Below are 18,735 nucleotides of genomic sequence, written 5' to 3' on the forward strand. Positions count from 1 at the left end.
ACTCTCTCCACATCCTGTTGACACTGACGCTCATTGTCCGCAACTGCTTATTTGTCGCAGCTAGCCTACATATCTGTAGGCCGTTCCCCTATCCGCAACCTGGGGATGCGCTCTGCAGCATAGAGCTCTGCTCCTGGGAATGTTGCCCAGTACCGAGATTCATAAATTAATATTCATATATTTATAAGACACAAATTATTCATAAACCAAAAGAGTTGATATAGTTTCAAATATTACAAATTAGTTCTAAATATTATAATTTAGTTCTGAATTTTGTAACTTTCTTCTAAACACTAAAAATGAAACTGCCGGTATTTCATTCTCATTCTACCTCTACTAACCAGGTAGTACATAACAGCGGTGTTGAGAAGCACTGGCCTGGAGAAAAGATTAAAAAATTGCTTCAATGTAAGAGAGGTGGTCAGAATTGCAACAGCGTGTTTGTGTTCTTTAATTTACATATGTTTTCAGCCACTATTGGCGACGACAAAGATGAATTATGAGTTACAGTTACAAAGGTACACTCATACCCAGGCCAGAACTTGAACATACTTGATTGATTTATTTAAATTATGGACACGTCAGCACATTGGCCATTGCATTTAGCACTCACTTGGGTTTCCAACCGAGTTCTCACTGCTTTATTTGAAAATGTTGATTTTTCTCAAAATTTCGGAGTGGTTCTAGTCCCTTCAAGCCTCCCCCTCTTCTGCCTACGCCAGTGATTACAATCGAGACAAATACTAGAACTGCTGTGGTCCGCAGGGCAAACATGTCAACACAAAGCAAAGGATTATGCTGCCTGTGTGTCTGGGCTCCAGAGCCTCGTAATTCTGCAGAATGCGGCCCAGGCCTTTGGCACGTGGAATTTCTACCCTTCACGAAAGTCACACCTTACACCAGCCACAGGGAATCGAACCCGGATCCCTCGCTACGTAGGTTACCAGTATACCACTCAACACGCTCGACCACCGAGATATCTACCTGTACATATGACCCAATAAAAAGCACAGAAGAATGCTGCACGCTAGGTTGATGGAAATCAGATAGCCTAATTATTAAAGAATACTTTCCACTGCAAGGTGGAAGTTTAACGACTAACTGATAGAAATCATGCTATACAAAAAATATTTTAGTTTGTGTATTTTTTACTTCAGAAGATGTATACTTTCTTAAATATTCCCTCAAAATATTCTAAAGTTCATGAAATACTGTTGTTTTGTTAAACAAACTTTACTTCTTTCCCACCTGTGTATCTCAGATGACGTCATACGCCAGAAGGGCGAGTTTTCAGGACCGCGTTGCATTCACCTTGCGGTCTTTCCACAATGGGAGAGCGCCAGCTCTAACCCCTATACATTTGTTCGTTCGTGGATTTCCCCTATAACACGTGTCCCTTGCAATTGTTGATATTGCATGATGTACGAAACACTCCGTGGTGATGTGATTAGCACAGCTCGCTACGGCGCCAGGTGTCTCGGGTTTAAATCCTGGTCTAGACATTGGTGTCATTTGTTATTTCATATCATCCTCATCTTCGCGATTAGCCAAAGGTGGCAGAAAAGGGAATTAAAATAAACCAAATCAATCAATCAATTATGGAGATATTTTAGAATGAGTAATCTTGAATTTCAGTCTGCCCATTACTTGTTTTGGTCAGTTTATAAATACTGTGAATCCTTCTTACAACATCGCAAGTATCATTAATGTTTTGGATTTTGCTCAAGCAAGACTCCCAAGTTGTTGTTTTTAAGTCGTCTCTCTTAACGATGGCCCGACCCTGTGGCCGAGTGGTTAGCACATCGCGCTGCGATGCCAAGGGGCCCGGGTTCGAATCCCGGTCGGGCTTGGTTGTTTGTGAATGTCCATTCATCAAATTCATCATTTCATCACTCATCCCCATCTTCGCAAATTAGCCAAGAGGCACAAAACGCGAAGTAAAATAAACTAAATCAATCAATCAATCAATCTCTTAACGAGGAACGCTAGTGGCAACCCTGCCACGCCCCTGCTAGTTATGTCAGAGCAAGCGTTTGCTGTGTTGGGTTGCATACGTACAGGATAAGCGCTTTCGAGGTAAACTTTATAGGGAAAAGTTACTTGTTTTTATGATATCTACCAGCTCCCAAGCGTTGTTGAAAGAGTTTTGCGACACCCTGTATAGTAAACGTTCATGCAACTTCCCACTCTTTAAAATTATGCACTTTTTGCTGATGGCCCGCCATCATAAATTAGTAGGTAGGAAAAGAAACGGATGACACGCTCACTCAACAACAGGCCTTGCATCAGTGGTGCTTTCAAATCTGGGCCGATTAACAATTACAAAAGTCGGAACGAGTTTACGCCATAGATTGAGCTGATGCACTCGTATCCGGACTGAGATTTTCTGTCTTCTACAGATGACTGCAGGCATAGCAGCTTCGTCGACGGACAATATTTTCCAAATAACTGCCTTAAATCAAGAAATGTTCCAAAATAGTGGGACATTAAGTGAGATATAATATGTGGCTTCTTACAACTACATCCATGCAACGCTGTAATGCACTTTACTTTACCCTTGCATGTTTCACATTCATATTATTTATTAGTATTTTTTGTGTTAAGCACTCTACACCTTTCCAACGACATTGAAATCTAAAGTCTTAAAATACCACCATAAAATAGAGATTGTTCATTTTGTGATCGTAGGCTTATTGCACTTCGTCGCTGTGTATTAGTAGCGACATGTTTTGTGCTGCCATTGGTTGGAAATGTTCCGTGTACACGTCGAACCAAACTGTTTCTTTCAAGGTTAGTTGGTAAAACTACACACAATAATAAAACTAGACCGTATGGTCGCAATAATCGAGACAGTTAGCTTCTTGTGCTTTTGTAGTCAGGTCAGTTCGTTCTGCCAAGACGACACCATATACTTTTTATAAGTAGTGAATTGAAAACATTTCTTGTGACTAAGAAATGTCTCCCTCTGTTGCTAATATCGGACTCTTGAGATAACAGTGCAGAATAATGGTTTGTTCGCCTCCACCTCAGTTTGGTGAAGCCACTTGTTTTATTGCGACATGTTATGAGAGTTTCTTAGTCGACATACCAACAAAATGTGACGCAACATCAGTTTAGGGTTGTACAGTCACGGACACTTCTGGGTAGTAATGATTCCATTGAAAGTCAATAGTGTTGCTACAACACAGAAGTGTCCGTGACTACAATATGATTATTTACCATAATATACTTCTCCCAACTCGGCCTCGAGAACATTGGTTCATTTCTTTTTCTTAATCGTGTTTTTTTTTATCCTGCGTTTGAGACTGGGTAACGACATGAAGACATACGATATTTAAACTTCTTGACTGTATGCTTGCTTTTGGTGCAAGTGGAACTAGTTTGTTTGAGTTGGTGCTTTAAGTCCGCTTTATTCACAGTAAGGATAATCGGGACTGGACCTACAGTTTAAAGTGGAATCCAAACCACGAAATTCCTCCACCGAGTATCGAACCCGGGACCCCCTGATTACAAGGCGACGAAGCAACCTTTACGTCATTTTTTAAGGAATACCCCTAACCAGAAGTATCCCCCGTTTTTCAGTATATTCTCAAGATTTTCATTTCTCGGTTATTCTCAATTTTAAGTTTTTCTCATTTGGACAAACACAAATACCCGTGCCTTACCCGGGACTCGAACCCGGAACCCCTGGCGTCGTAGCGCGCCGTGCTAACCAGTCCGCCACGGAGGTCGACATGGCCATCGGGGAGGTCTTAGGTGGAACTCGTACCCCTCCTACTTGACTGCGAGAAGAACTACCGAAGTAAGAAAGGACCGGGCGTCCGGCAAAAAAGGCGCGAAAACGAAATGCTTGTGCTAGGACGCAAAGATACACCAGCAAACTTCATGGGTGACGTGGAAGTAGAGGTCAGGTGATCAACAGTTACTGTGATTGGGTGGTTGCAAGGAATGAGATTTATAAAACGTTTTATTGTTCGCTCTATTCGCGAAACAAATATTTCTGTACGCTTCACATCAAGTTTATACGTCAATCATTCATTACGAGTATTACAACTATGCCCTATCTCAGGGGATCCCAAACTTTGTAGTTTCAATTTTTTTCCGCGGCGCCCAAGTCAGAATGTAGGCATAGGCCTATCTAAAACTTGCAACGCTAAGTTACTGTTGTTAGGTTGCTTGCCTTAAGTTAAAAAATAAGCACATATTTCAAATTCAGAAACATTGTTTATGTAAAAAGGACCAAATAAGCAAATTTTTGAAACAATCATATCTAAAACCCTGTGTAGACTAACAAGTAAGTGGCATTTCAGTGAAAATATCGCACCCCGGGGCACCGCGGAGCACACTTTGGGAACCACTGCCCTATTCAATTTTGAATCAGTTTGTGAAGAAAGGTTTAATTAAAATGTCGATTAAGACTCACACCATTATAAACTTGGATAGTTTTACTGTACTGGACTTCTGGTAAATTAACACTTAATTCATTTTACAAAGAAATGAAATAAGTGACTTTTTCCTTTGCTCGTTTTGTTCAAATGTACAGTCTACATGGAACAGCCATCTGAAGCACCACTCTCCTCCACAAACTTAATAACTCCAACAGAAGTAATTTTTTGTCGACTATAGTCTCCAAATTCTGTTCTCACGCAGAGAGACAAAATCGTAACAATTCTATTGCGAGTGACCCTTCACAACGATGAAGAAAGTGAGATCCTATAGATCGACCACAAGAAAAAAAAACCTTGGGACGAAAAGTCCTCGCGCAACTTTCCCTTCTTCCCTCCACCTCGGGCCATAAGGAAGCAATGTCCACTCTCCCCCTCCCCTACTCGTGGGGGTACGGTGCACAGGAGCCGCGGGTCTGCGCAAGTTGTTTTGCTCGTGGTTCCACTATAGTTCCAGCAAATAAATTGTTAGGGCCGCTTCGGTAGATTATAGTGCACGCTGAGTGTGCACAGAAAATAGAGTTTCAAATATAATGAGTGGCTTCGCAAATGATCTGCGGAGACTGTATTTGTATAAGCATTCTCTTCCTTCCCTGAGGAGAATTGAATAAAACAATGGCTTGGTGTAGCTTTCAGAGGCGAGAGGCACGTGACACGCTTAATTTGCAAACCAGCATTCAGAAAGCGACAGGACAAGTTGCAGGCAATTTTCTCAATACCGTGCTCTTGTTAGCTCATGCGCGGTGAATGTTTGAATTTAAACTAACTGTGCTAGTATCGCTTGCCACTTGTAGCTTCTGTGTGAATTCTCCGTGTCGCTTGTCGCCTGTCACTTGTCGTCTGTCGTTTGCAGCTTTTTTGCTTTGTAAGGGAGATTTCACACGAAAGCGACAACCAACACCTGTCCCTTGGAAGCGAACCAGCAGTAATGAATTGAACCTTTCGAACAGAAGCGACACGACAAGATGCAGGTGTCGCTTGTAGCTTGCGTGTCGCTCTGATTTGCCAGTTATGTTAATACTGTGCATCATGTGGCTTCGTACTTTTGTTCTCGCATGCGCGGTGAATGTTTTGCCTTATATTGAATTTTCTAATGTCGCTTGTTGCTTTGGTATAAAATCTCCATGTCGCCAGTCGCCTGCCGTTTAAGCAGATTCCAGACCGAAGCGTAACGCGACAAGCGACAAGCCTCGGTAATCAATGCTACGTTTCGAACTGATACAGCACGGTAAGCTGCAAATATTGCATGTCGCTTTTTTATCAATGTTGTGCATCGTGACGCCTCCACTTGTTGTCGTGCACGGGCGGTGAATGTTTTAGTCTACAAGCCAAAAGGGACCCGTGTCTCTTATCGATGTGGAAGCACACTGTCGCTTGTCGCCTCCGTCAGAATTCTTCCCCTGACTCCTTCAAGGAGACTTCAGATCGAAGCGACAAGTGGCAGGCGACAACCGACAGGCAACACTGGCATGGACGTCAGCAGGTTTTTTTTCCAGGGAGGGGCAAGGAAGGTATTTTTCCAGGGGGGGCAAATAAGCCACATTTTCCCCAATGTTCCCTCAAAAAACATTGTTTCCATTTTAATTTATCATGTTCGTGCATTAAAAAACACTTATTATTGTGGCTGAAATGAAATTATATGTGTGAAATATATTATTTGTTTGACTTTTCCAGGGGGGGCACGGCCCCCCTTGCCCCCCTTCCGGACACCCACGAACACTGGCGATTTCAATCTAAAGCAAGAAATTCGCCGCTCATGCTCGAAAAACCTAATGCATCGACCCGCAAGCGACATGTGCAGCTTGCCCTGTCGCATCAATGCGAAAGGTCGAATTGATTACTGAGGGTTCAATTCCAAGCGATACGTATCTCTTGTCGCTTGTTACATATTGCGTTTCGCTTGGTAGCGTTCCAATAAAGAGCTTCGTTTCACACAGTTACCATGATAGGCCGCACAAGCCTGCTTTGATTTCTGAAATCTTCAAACAACACAAAAAAGTATGCAAAGTAAAAATTAGATTCAGCGATTAGGGTAAATGTAATTATTTTCTCAATTCCACAGTGGGGCAAAAACTCCTTAAGTACGCCACTGACTGCGCCGCAGTTAATCCCTTCCTTACTCCGCCGCGAGAGGAACTCTTCTTTTTTTTCCCCCTCCCCTTCCGAATGCTCTGCGCCGACGAGACAGATACTTGCAAGCTACGCGCTCTCAATTGACGCCGTAAAGCGCGTTTCACAACTATTGCCCAATTCGGTATGGCACGTAGCTGCTTACACACAGGAAGAAATCATGTGACCTACAAGAATTGTGATTGGTTGGACGGTTTGTGCAATATTGAATGGTACCCACAACGGATGCAATTGTATTAAAATTACAACACGTAAATTAGACAGGTGATATTGGTACCAGGTTCCAACAAGAATAGTAACCATTTTTTCGTCAGGAAAACTGCATAAATGATAATTTTCAAAAACCACGGTGGTATTTGTAATCACATGCATGGTCTCGACATTTTAAAGTGAATTTGATTATGCTAATTTATCAAATTATAGTGGTTCCAACAACATATGTACACTCACTCGGGCCTTATAAGACCACGTTTACACGTATGGGTGTGTTTGTGTGTGTGTCTGATGGTGTGTGTGTGTGTGTGTGTCCAAAATGTAATAAAAAAACACGTTCAAATCGTGTTATTTGAGTAAATATTAGGCTAAACTTGTGAAATAAACAAATAAAAATTGAAAACTCACACTTGGTGTGTCGAAAATATAACTAAAAGTGTTTCCTGAACAGATAGAATTGTGTTATTTTGGTAAAAATAAGCCTAGACTTGTGAAATAAACAGATAGAAGTTGAGAACACACACTTTGTGTGTCGAAAATGTAACTAAAAATCTTTCCTGAATAGCATAAATAGTGTTATTTGAGTAATAATAAGCCTAAACTTGTGAAATAAACAGATAGAAGTTGAGAACACACACTTTGTGTGTCGAAAATGTAACTAAAAGTCTTTCCTGAACAGATTGAATTGGATTATTTTGGTAATAATAAGTCTAAACTTGTGAAATAAACAGATAGAAGTTGAAAAAACACACTTTGTGTGTCCAAAATTTAATATAAAATGTTGCCTAAATAGTATAAATAGTGTTATTTTGGTAAAAAATTAACATAAAATTGTAAAATAATAACTTAAAAGTTGAAAAATGTCTTTGCAAGTCCAAAATTTAATAAAAAATGTTGCCTAAATAGTATAAATAGTGTAAAATAAAGTGTAAAATAAAAATAAAATAAATATAATAAAAAGTGTAAAATAAAAAGTGTATAAATACATAAAAACTTGTAAAAAATTTGGTAAAAATAAACTTGATATTATGTTAAATAGCACACAGTAACATACATTTACTACCTAAATCAATAATCAATGGGTCCTAGGTTCGATACCCCGTGATAAAAGCAAATAGTGAAAACTGCAGGCCCAGTCCCTGAGAGCTCTCCCTTCTTCCTAGTACAGATAATAAACCCTTACGCTTCGTTCTCCTTGTTCAAAATAAAATTCTCGCTCCAATCTAATTGGGTATCCAAAAATCCTTTTTTCTTGTGTTCTCGGTAACATTGGGCTACTTTGACAGAAACCTGTTCTAACATGCAAGCTTTCTACCCTAAAACCCTCGCTACAGCATTCAATGCCCTGGAGGCAAACCTGAGCAGAATATTAATTGGTGGCGGAAACCGGTTCTACAAGCGACGCATAGCTTCAAAGATTTGGCCCTTGCTGCGCATTTCCAGACATCCTTTGTTGTCTGGTTCAATCCCTCCCCTGCCCTACAGTATTGCATAGCTTTCCCCTGTTCTTGCGAACTGGTTAACCTTGAAAAAACCGGTTCTGAAAATCTGCCGACGCGATCTCTGATTGGTCAATCGGGTTCTTTGTTTGTTCTGACGTTGTGACGTCATTTGACCTTGACCGCACTTCCCCCAAATTCCTTTCTCCTCTACATGCGCGGAGTTCACCCTTGTCTGTCTGGCATCAGACTCAGCTCACACGTTATACATAGTTCGTCTCCGCTCAATATATTACATGCCATATAACATTATTACATAGTGCACTATATTTATTATCGTTACATATCGTGGGTTCGAATACCGGAACCGTCCCTAATCGTAATTGGACCTGTACCTACAGCCATTACCACCGTTCATAGCGGTTCATAAACCATAAACTCTTATTTTCAATACTATAAACATTAATATTAACATTTCATACATTACATACTTTGCAGTAATGAATATAAAACCATATGCATAGCGTTGAGTACCTCTAATTACCTTTTATATACATATTTTTCATAAAATAAAGAATTATATATTCATAAAAAAGTTATAAACATGCAAATACATAAATGTAAAGTATTCTAAGTACTTGCAAATGAATTCTAAATACATGCGAATTAATTAAAACCCGTGCAAATTAGTTATAAGTACATACAAATTAATTGCGAATATTAAATAGCAACATCCGTTATCGCGTTTACCTTCTACTGAGGTTTGGTTATACGAATTTTTCGCTGGGGGACCTCCACCGCTGCACCTACGTCGTCGTTTCTTTCGATTTTACACCGTTCCAATTTTCCGCGTCTTTTCAAAACTTGTCCAAGTTAAATTTTTGAAACTGTTTTGGTGGGTACAGGTCAAACATCGAGTATGTTATATGGTGATCTGTAATTCCAGGTAACTCGCTATGCTCAATTTTCTTTACAATTAAATCTTGTGAACAAATGATTAAATCAATTAATGACTTTGACGTCGCTGTCACTCTGGTTGGTTTGGTAATTAATAGTTTCCCGTGAACTTCCTTGATTATACTCTGAAGTAGTCTATTACTGCTTTCGTTATTTCTTAACATGTTGATATTCCAGTCGCCTAACGCAATGAAGTAATCGTAATTTAAGTATAGGTGTTGGAGAATATCAACTACGTGGATGATGTGAGCATAGCTGACATTTGGGGGTTTATATGCTACCAAAATTCCAATCTTTTCCCTATCGATAGTTAATTCGATTACAAGGGACTCTACTCCGATATCATTATTAATAAACCCGTCTAAAAATTTCCATTTAAGCGATTTGGATGTGTATAGGCATACACCACCTCTAGATTTGTTTAATCTATCTTGTCGAATTAATGTGTAATTTTCGATCTGTTATTTTATTACTAATGTTCGGTTTTAATCAGCTCTCTGTAATGGCTATCAGGTGTAAGATTAAGTCCGATATTATTTGTTTAAATTCGTCTATGGAGTTTAGTAAACCTTGAATATTTAGATGACAAAAATTAAAGCCCTTTTCAGATCTATTTATTTCAGCTTCGAGCTGTTCCTTTATATTGTAATTGCTGTGGCGGATATTAATGGGCGACTCCTCAAAGTAACTGGAATGAATTCTGATTGGGAGCGGCGTTACTGCACCATACACTACATTGGTAGGGTCATTTATATTTATCGTTTCCTCCACTGTTGGTCATGGAGTATACAGGGTGTCGCAAAACTCTTTCAACAACGCTTGGGTGCTGGTCGATATCATGAAAACAAGTAACTTTTTCCTATGAAGTTCACCTCGAAAGCGTTTAGTTTCTGCTCTATAAGCGCTTAAAATCTATCCTGTACGTATGCAAACCAAGACAGCAAATGCTTGCTCTGACATAACTACCAGGGGCGTGTGGCAGGGTTGCTACTAGCTTTCCAGGTTAAGAAAGACGACTTCAAAACAACAACTTGGTAGTCTTGCCTGAGCAAGATCCAAAACATTAATGATACTAGCGATGTATTTATTTTCTTCATAAGGTCATTTATTATATTCATAGGCGCCCACTCAATGGGGCTTAGGGGGGCTCGAGCCCCCCTCAAATGTTAATGATGTGGGGCTGAGCCCCTCAAATAATTTTGCTTAAGAGGATCTAATGTATTATTTTTCTTCTCTTGTATAGTTCTGTGAATTGTGCCGCATGAACTTAACTTTAAATACACATTTGAAATGTTTTAGACCATCAACTTTGAGGGGGCTGAGACCGCTAAACCATCAACTTTGGGGTGCTATGATCGGAGACAGCAAAACACATGACTTATTACTATATACTAAGTATATAATTATTATTTACTATTATACATATATTAATCAATGACATAATGAATATAGCCAACGACTTGTTAAAGACTGTTTGGGAATCCACTAAAAGAATGCAAATATTTAGGGGTATTATTGATGTGAATGAGAAGGCTGGCCATACTGGACTGCGACCACTTTGACCTCGTCGGTGGACGTTGAGAGCCTACAGTGTACAACAGATCTTAAGGAACTATGAAAACCTTCTAAATTTTCTTGAGAAATATTCTGAAGTAGATTCTACTGACGGAGCATCAAAATGTGCTGGATACCTGGAGACAATGCTTCACTTCAAGACATTTTTCTTTCTCTCCCTCTACTGCCGTGTGATGGGTCCAATAGAAGAGGTAAACTGTAAGATTCAGTCTCCACGCATTGGTGCTACAGAAGTGGAAACAAAACTAAAATACTTGACTGACATCTTTCAAGAAAAGCGAATGCGTTTTGAGCAGTTCTGACTGAAATGCACAGAGGGCAAACCGAGGGGATCATTTCACTGGAACCCAACAATAAAGAAACTCGAAATAAAATACATACACGAATTGTACTCGTTTAGTACCGAAATGTACCACAAAAATTTCGTTTTGTACCAAGTTCCTTGTACCAGATATCCTATACCAAAATACCGGGTTCCAGTGAAACGATAAAACCCCGACAATCGAATTTCGACGTTTTTATGATGGCATCGAATTGTACTCGTTTTGTACCGAAATGTACCACAAAAATTTCGTTTTGTACCAAAATCCTTATACCAGATAACGTGTACCAAAATACCGGGTTCCAGTGAAATGGTATTTTCGAAATTCGAAAATTGAGGTTCTGATACTGCCATCGAATAGTACTCGTTTTGTACCAAAATGTACCACAAAAATTTCGTTTTGTACCAAGTTCCTTATACCAGATATCGTATACCAAAATACCGGGTTCCAGTGAAACGATAAAACCCCGACAATCGAATTTCGACGTTTTTATGATGGCATCGAATTGTACTCGTTTTGTACCGAAATCAACCACAAAAATTTCGTTTTGTACCAAAATCCTTATACCAGATAACGTGTACCAAAATACCGGGTTCCAGTGAAATGGTATTTTCGAAATTCGAAAATTGAGGTTCTGATACTGCCATCGAATAGTACTCGTTTTGTACCAAAATGTACCACAAAAATTTCGTTTTGTACCAAGTTCCTTATACCAGATATCGTATACCAAAATACCGGGTTCCAGTGAAACGATAAAACCCCGACAATCGAATTTCGACGTTTTTATGATGGCATCGAATTGTACTCGTTTTGTACCGAAATGTACCACAAAAATTTCTTTTTGTACCAAAATCCTTATACCAGATAACGTGTACCAAAATACCGGGTTCCAGTGAAATGGTATTTTCGAAATTCGAAAATTGAGGTTCTGATACTGCCATCGAATAGTACTCGTTTTGTACCAAAATGTACCACAAAAATTTCGTTTTGTACCAATTTCCTTATACCAGATATCGTATACCAAAATACCGGGTTCCAGAGAAACGATAAAACCCCAACAATCGAATTTCGACGTTTTTATGATGGCATCGAATTGTACTCGTTTTGTACCGAAATGTACCACAAAAATTTCGTTTTGTACCAAGTTCTTTATACCAGATATCGTATACCAAAATACCGGGTTCCAGTGAAACGATAAAACCCCGACAATCGAATTTCGACGTTTTTATGATGTCATCGAATTGTACTCGTTTTGTAACGAAATGTACCACAAAAATTTCGTTTTGTACCAAAATCCTTATACCAGATATCGTATACCAAAATAACGAGGTTCCAGTGAAATGGTATTTTCGATATTCGAAAATTGAGGTTCTGATACTGCCACCGAATAGTACTCGTTTTGTACCGAAATGTACCACAAAAATTTCGTTTTGTACCAAGTTCCTTATACCAGATATCGTATACCAAAATACCGGGTTCCAGTGAAACGATAAAACCCCGACAATCGAATTTCAACGTTTTTATGATGGCATCGAATTGTACTCGTTTTGTACCGAAATCAACCAAAAATTTCGTTTTGTACCAAAATCCTTATACCAGATATCGTATACCAAAATACCGGGTTCCAGTGAAACGATAAAACTCCGACAATCGAATTTCGACGTTTTTATTATGTCATCGAATTGTACTCGTTTTGTACCGAAATGTACCACAAAAATTTCGTTTTGTACCAAAATCCTTATACCAGATATCGTATACCAAATGCCGGGTTCCACTGAAATGGTATTTTCGAAATTCGAATGTTATCCCCTTTCTCTTTTCTAATCTATTCTCGCATCTTGTTCCATTTTGTTTCGCTTTGTCTCTGATGGACACAATTATTTCAAGGAAGTGTTTATCCATAGCAGCCAAACATTCTAGTCACATTCATTCATGCATGTTAATAGAGTAAAATAAATGTGAATTAGGTTTTTTTAAGCTTGTGTTGCAAATACAAGACACATACTTGATTTTATGTATTCGGCGACAGTGATAAATAGAAAGTTCGATGGTAGACAATCGTGAAGTTTCTCGTAATTTAAATGCATGTTCCTGAGCATAGTATTTTCATGGTATGCGTTTTTGACTGAAAGAGTTTTCTTACTCCTTGGGGGCCACTTTTCTTAGCTTACAATGTTTGTACAACTGAGAAATCTATCTGGATGTTTGTAGTAGCGGCGATTGGGTGCCAACATTTGAGGGGCAAGGACAATGTACTTTTTCTTGGTAGAAAAGGCTTAGCATAATGAGGTCATAGTGCGGGGGCAAAATGTGGCGGGGGAACTGCATCCCCCACTTCCCGCTCCTCCTAATCGCCGACATTGAATGTTTGGATTAAAATTAACGTTCATTATTAAGAATGATTTAAAACACACACGGATAACCAATTGTTCGTTCATTGTCCATGAAGTATTGCTAGGCTAATGAAAGGCTATTTTGACAAAATATCACTCATAAGTAATAAACAAGTAAGATTGAAAAATCTGTTCAGAATTGAAGAGATTATTAGCTAAGTTGCTATTCGTTTTTTGAACTTTCATGTTACTAATGCGGGAGATGCAATACACGTATGGTTACATGAACATATTTTATGAGGTAACAAAATGATTTAGGACACAAGGAATTCATCAAAGTTGATTACCGTACCAGTAATAATTCATCTATTTTCATAGATGACTTGGGTTGTATGGTGTGACCATTTCGAACACATTAGAATGTCAACCTCTATCCTGTGCAGCATACCCTGGAAACTTTATTCTTGCAGGGCATCGAGTCCCTGGCACCTGGAACCACTGTCAAAGTAATAATTTGTGAGGGTTTGTATTTTGAGTGTCAGCATGTGTTTGTTTTCGCCTCTTCGTTACTTTCATCTAATCACCATTGAACCTTATAACGTCGTCATTATCAAAATTAGCAGAAAAATGACTTAAAATAAAACAAATCAACCCCAACTTACTCTTCCAAAAATGGAGTTTCATTAATTCATACCTCTTAGAAAGTTGAGGTGGTAATTTCAATCGCACAGCGTTTCATTAGTGGATCAAGGCAGCTAATTCTATGAACAATGACGTTGTTTTTCGAAAGTCTCAAATATTTGTCTCAGTCAATCACCCTCTATAAGTAGACGCATCTTCTGTGGTGATAAAAATGATACATTAGGTGCGAGATCTTTCTGTATATTTTTCCCCAATGGCACAACGCTGCCGTATTATAATGAAAAGGTCATGTGTTCGACTCCCCCTCTTCTGGTGGAAGCACAATGCACACTGGTTCGGACTACTCGTTAAACTGTATGTTTAGTCCCGATTAGCCTATATGAGCTTAAAATCAAACTAACAAAATCGTCTTCTGGATACTTCGTGACATAACTTTTCCTTCTTTACTTCAGCTGCATCTACAATTCTGTTGACATCTTCGGCTGATTCATGTGGCAAAATTTATGTGTGGAACGAGGATTTCTAAATGGGATAAGCCACTCATTAGCAAATGAATAATTCTGTAGCTTTTTCCATACTTAAAATTTAGTCAGTTCGGTATTGTAGTGATTATTGTGATTCCTTCTTATTAGTAGAACGAATATAAAGTTGATATTCCACATACCATATTGATATTTGAAGATGACAGGTAGCTATATAAAAATTGTAATGAAATAAAAAAGGGACACCTCTAGAATTTCAATGCAGAGTTAATTAAAATTATACTATACTATCTAGCATACTTAAACCCGAAGGTTTATGCCTGCATCAACACAAGTTTTCCATTGTCCCTATCCTGGGCAAGATCAATCTTTTCCATCCTTACCGATTTTCTTTAGGTCCATCTCAACGTTATCCCTCCATCTCTGTCTTGGCCTTCCTACAGGTCTCTCACCATCAGGTTTCCCAACGAGAATCCTGTAAACTATTCTTTCCCCTGCCATTCGTGTCGCTTGGTCTTCCCATCTAAGTCTTCTTGATTAAATTATTCTAATAAGAATTAAAAAGTCGAAATAATATTTTGTTTTGCCGTAGGAAGTAATGCTAAGATGATGTTTTTATTTGTTTATTTGGAGAGTATTTTAACCATACTCAGGCCGCGATTTATATACGTATGTGGAGGCCCGGAACAGCACCAAAACCTCACTCCAATCCAGAGGCATAATCACGAATTTTTGTCTGGGGTGGGGGGGAGTAACAGGATAAACGTATCATTAATAATAATAATAGTAGTAGTAGTAGTAATAAAAAAATTAATAATGATAATATTATTATAACATTATTACTATTGATTTGCTTTATTTTACTTCGCTTCTTGTGCCACTTTTGGTTAAGTTGCGAAGATGGGGATGAGTGATGGATGGACACTCACAAACATTCATGCATAAGCCGAGATTTGCACCCGGGACCAACATTATTCGTATTATTAGTAGTAGTGGTAGTAATAATAGTAGTAGTAGTAGCAGCGGTAGTATCAAAGACGTTATTACCCTCGTAAACTATGCAAAAAGGGGGTAGAAGTTGGTGCTAGAGCATTTGTGTTCGAACAAACTATTTGAATTATTTTTTCAACAGGTTCAATTTCACATTAATAATGGAAAACAAGCACGCAAACTATTTTTAAAAGACAGAAAATGCTTGGTAAATAAATTCCAAACATAATTGTTTTTTACATTAACATGTACAACTTTAATGCACAATATATGTTTCTCATATATATTCAAGATGGAAATCTAGAATTCATTACAGAGAAGAACGACATATTGCGAGCGAAGCGAGCAAGAACATTTTTGGATACAATTTTTTTGCAGGCTATAATGAATATTAATTTAATAGGGTGGAAATAATTTCACGAGGCGCCAATGGATTCACTCTTTTACAACTTTTGTGCCTCGCCGATGGTGTAGTGGTAAGATCGTCGTCTTGTAATGAAGGGGTCCCGGGCTCGATACCCGGTGAAGGCACATGATACAGTGGTTCGGATCCCATTTTAAACTGTAGGTCCAGTCCCGATTAGCCTTTCAGTGCGTAAAGTGGAATTAAAACAAAAAAATCAATCTTACAACTTATTTTTATTTAAATCGTTCGGCGGCCAGGACCGACTCCATCCACCCCCTAACTACGGTCTGAACTTGATAAGACTAAGAAAAGCAGGCATTGCGAGCGAAGTCCTCAAGTTCACCCTTAGTTCTGATCTAATCTTGATCATACCCTGCATAATTTTGAGCCTCCTAAGCCTACTAGCTGCTTTTAACCATGGAAGTGTTCATTTGATCACAGTTTTTCTTTCAATAACTCTAGTAATTACTTTCACTTTCTAATGACAAAATTGGCTTTTTATGGGTTGATAATATGTGAACATTTCTAGCATAGATATTATTCAGAAGTTAAAAATACATGTTATGTACACCAGAATACACTTATTTATTGAATCATTCATATATCCCCAAGTATATGTACTTATTGAATTTGATTGGGTGGGCAACCGGATGGGCACAGGAATTTTTGGGTGGGCGCTTGCCTGTAGAGCCACGGGTTATTATTATATATTAACCATTAGGTTGTCAGATACTTATTTTATATTTGAATGAAATCGGTCAAAGCCTCGCAGGATGGTGAACCAAAAAATTAAAGATATTTTTTATGTTGTGACCCCTCCAAATTCAGCTGATATTTTCATATATATTTATAATGTAAGTGTTCTACAAATGTTCACATTTTTCTGTTACTTACTGAAATTTACCTCCTAAACACGAATATGCACTTCATTCTCTAAGATTGGCTCTTAATTTGAAGTTACGGCATAATTCAAGTTACCCATAACCAATGCATTGCCTCTTATATTCAAGATAAGCGTAATTCATGTCACACAACAATTAATCATACACAATCTGGGCATAACTTGAACACATATCAAGACCGCACGAAGAATAGGGCCAGGGGGCAATTGCCCTCCAAGATATCTGGAAAGATTTAATACTAATCAAATTTTCAATTTATAACATTAATACATAGACGAGAGGTGTCGTGAAAGACAGCAGATTAAGTGTCTATGGCAATTATTCTAGTACTAGTGGTGCTTCATGAGAATTCTCTTAAGCGGAAGAATGCATCACTCCACGTTTCCTCTACATTAAACATTACTGCAACCCCCCCCCCCCCCCCCCCACCGAGAAAATTTCCTGCTGGCGGCCTTGAAATATATAGTTACTGAACCCTTGACAAGACTTTTTTCTGTTATATAGAAGAAAGTACTTTCTAGTTACTGAAAAAGATCCCTTGAAGAAGTAAAAATCACTAACAGCAAAGCACTAAGTAATACTATGAATATTGATTTCCACCCAGTCTTCTCGTAAGACGTCAGAAGATTCTCCACGATTTGTTCATAGTTATCTTCCTGTTCCCCAGAAAACTATGACACACTTATCGAAATGCATTCCATGCAGTTCACTCACCATCACTGAATAATTTCTTTCATGTTTTCATAAGTTTATTTAATGTCAACTGCATGGCAACAGGAATTGAAGGTAGGACATTCCCATTTTGCAGCATAACTGCTTTAAGACATAACTTCGAGGAATCAATAAGAAGTCTCCAGTATTCGGTCTTCTGTGATATATTCATTGATGCAAAGAAGCTTTTGTCATGGATTACACTCAGGTACCCATTTCGAAGAAATTATTTGTCTATAGCGAGTAGTACCTTCACATCATCCTCCAGGTGATTCACTTTTTGCAGACGTAAGACCAACAATTCGGCCATATTTTTGGGAAGTTCTATGTCCCTGATTAGGTCATTTAATTCAACCTGTGTTATCTTATGAGGTTCGCTAGCAGCCAAAATGTGGTGAAATACTTCCCTGCATTAAATGATATGTCGAAATGGTGAATGGAGTGCTGCTGTTAGGATTGTGCTACGTTGCCAAATAGCGACCAGTGTTGCCACTTCGCATCATGTACTACAAATACGAAATCTAACAATATTTCTGAGAGACTACACGACTCAATGCAAACTTGCCAATCTTTCGGGTATCTGAAACATCAAAAGATGTTGTGATATACTGGAATGCGATGTGCCAGACCCTCAACAGTGTTGCCACCATGCGCGTGCACTCAGGTACAGCAAGGCCAACAGTGCTGGCCCTGAGCATTACGGTTACAAAATTACTTCTTTAACTTCATTATTTCTCCCCTGTTACCTAAACAGAATCAACCCTCCTTAGACCTGTAATGTTCGTCCTTTACTGATATGGGACCATCCACACCCTCTCGTGGCTTCTTGACAAAACATCTGCCCGGCGACGGCGACACATCACCCTGGCCTGCTTTTAAAAGAGAACCAGGCGACACTGAACCAGCGAATGGGAGACTGTTTTATGTGGAGGGAAACTTCGCATTCCAATCGGTAAGGGATGGAAAGTGCCATCCGTGAAGTTGACTGATGTCCTCAGTGTTGCGAAATACACGATTAAGTGTCCACGCCAGCGTTGTAGCATATCAACGAAACAAGTTACAATTTTAATATTTTTAAATAAACCATAAAGTTTCAAAGCACACGAGAAACACAAAAATATGATTGGTGACATGCGTATGACATATTCTATGTGAATATAAACGTTTCAGAGCGTTCGGTTTATTAA

This window comes from Lepisma saccharinum, unplaced genomic scaffold (genome assembly GCF_977018435.1).
Source record: "Lepisma saccharinum unplaced genomic scaffold, izLepSacc3.1 HAP1_SCAFFOLD_142, whole genome shotgun sequence".
Lineage (NCBI taxonomy): Eukaryota > Metazoa > Arthropoda > Insecta > Zygentoma > Lepismatidae > Lepisma > Lepisma saccharinum.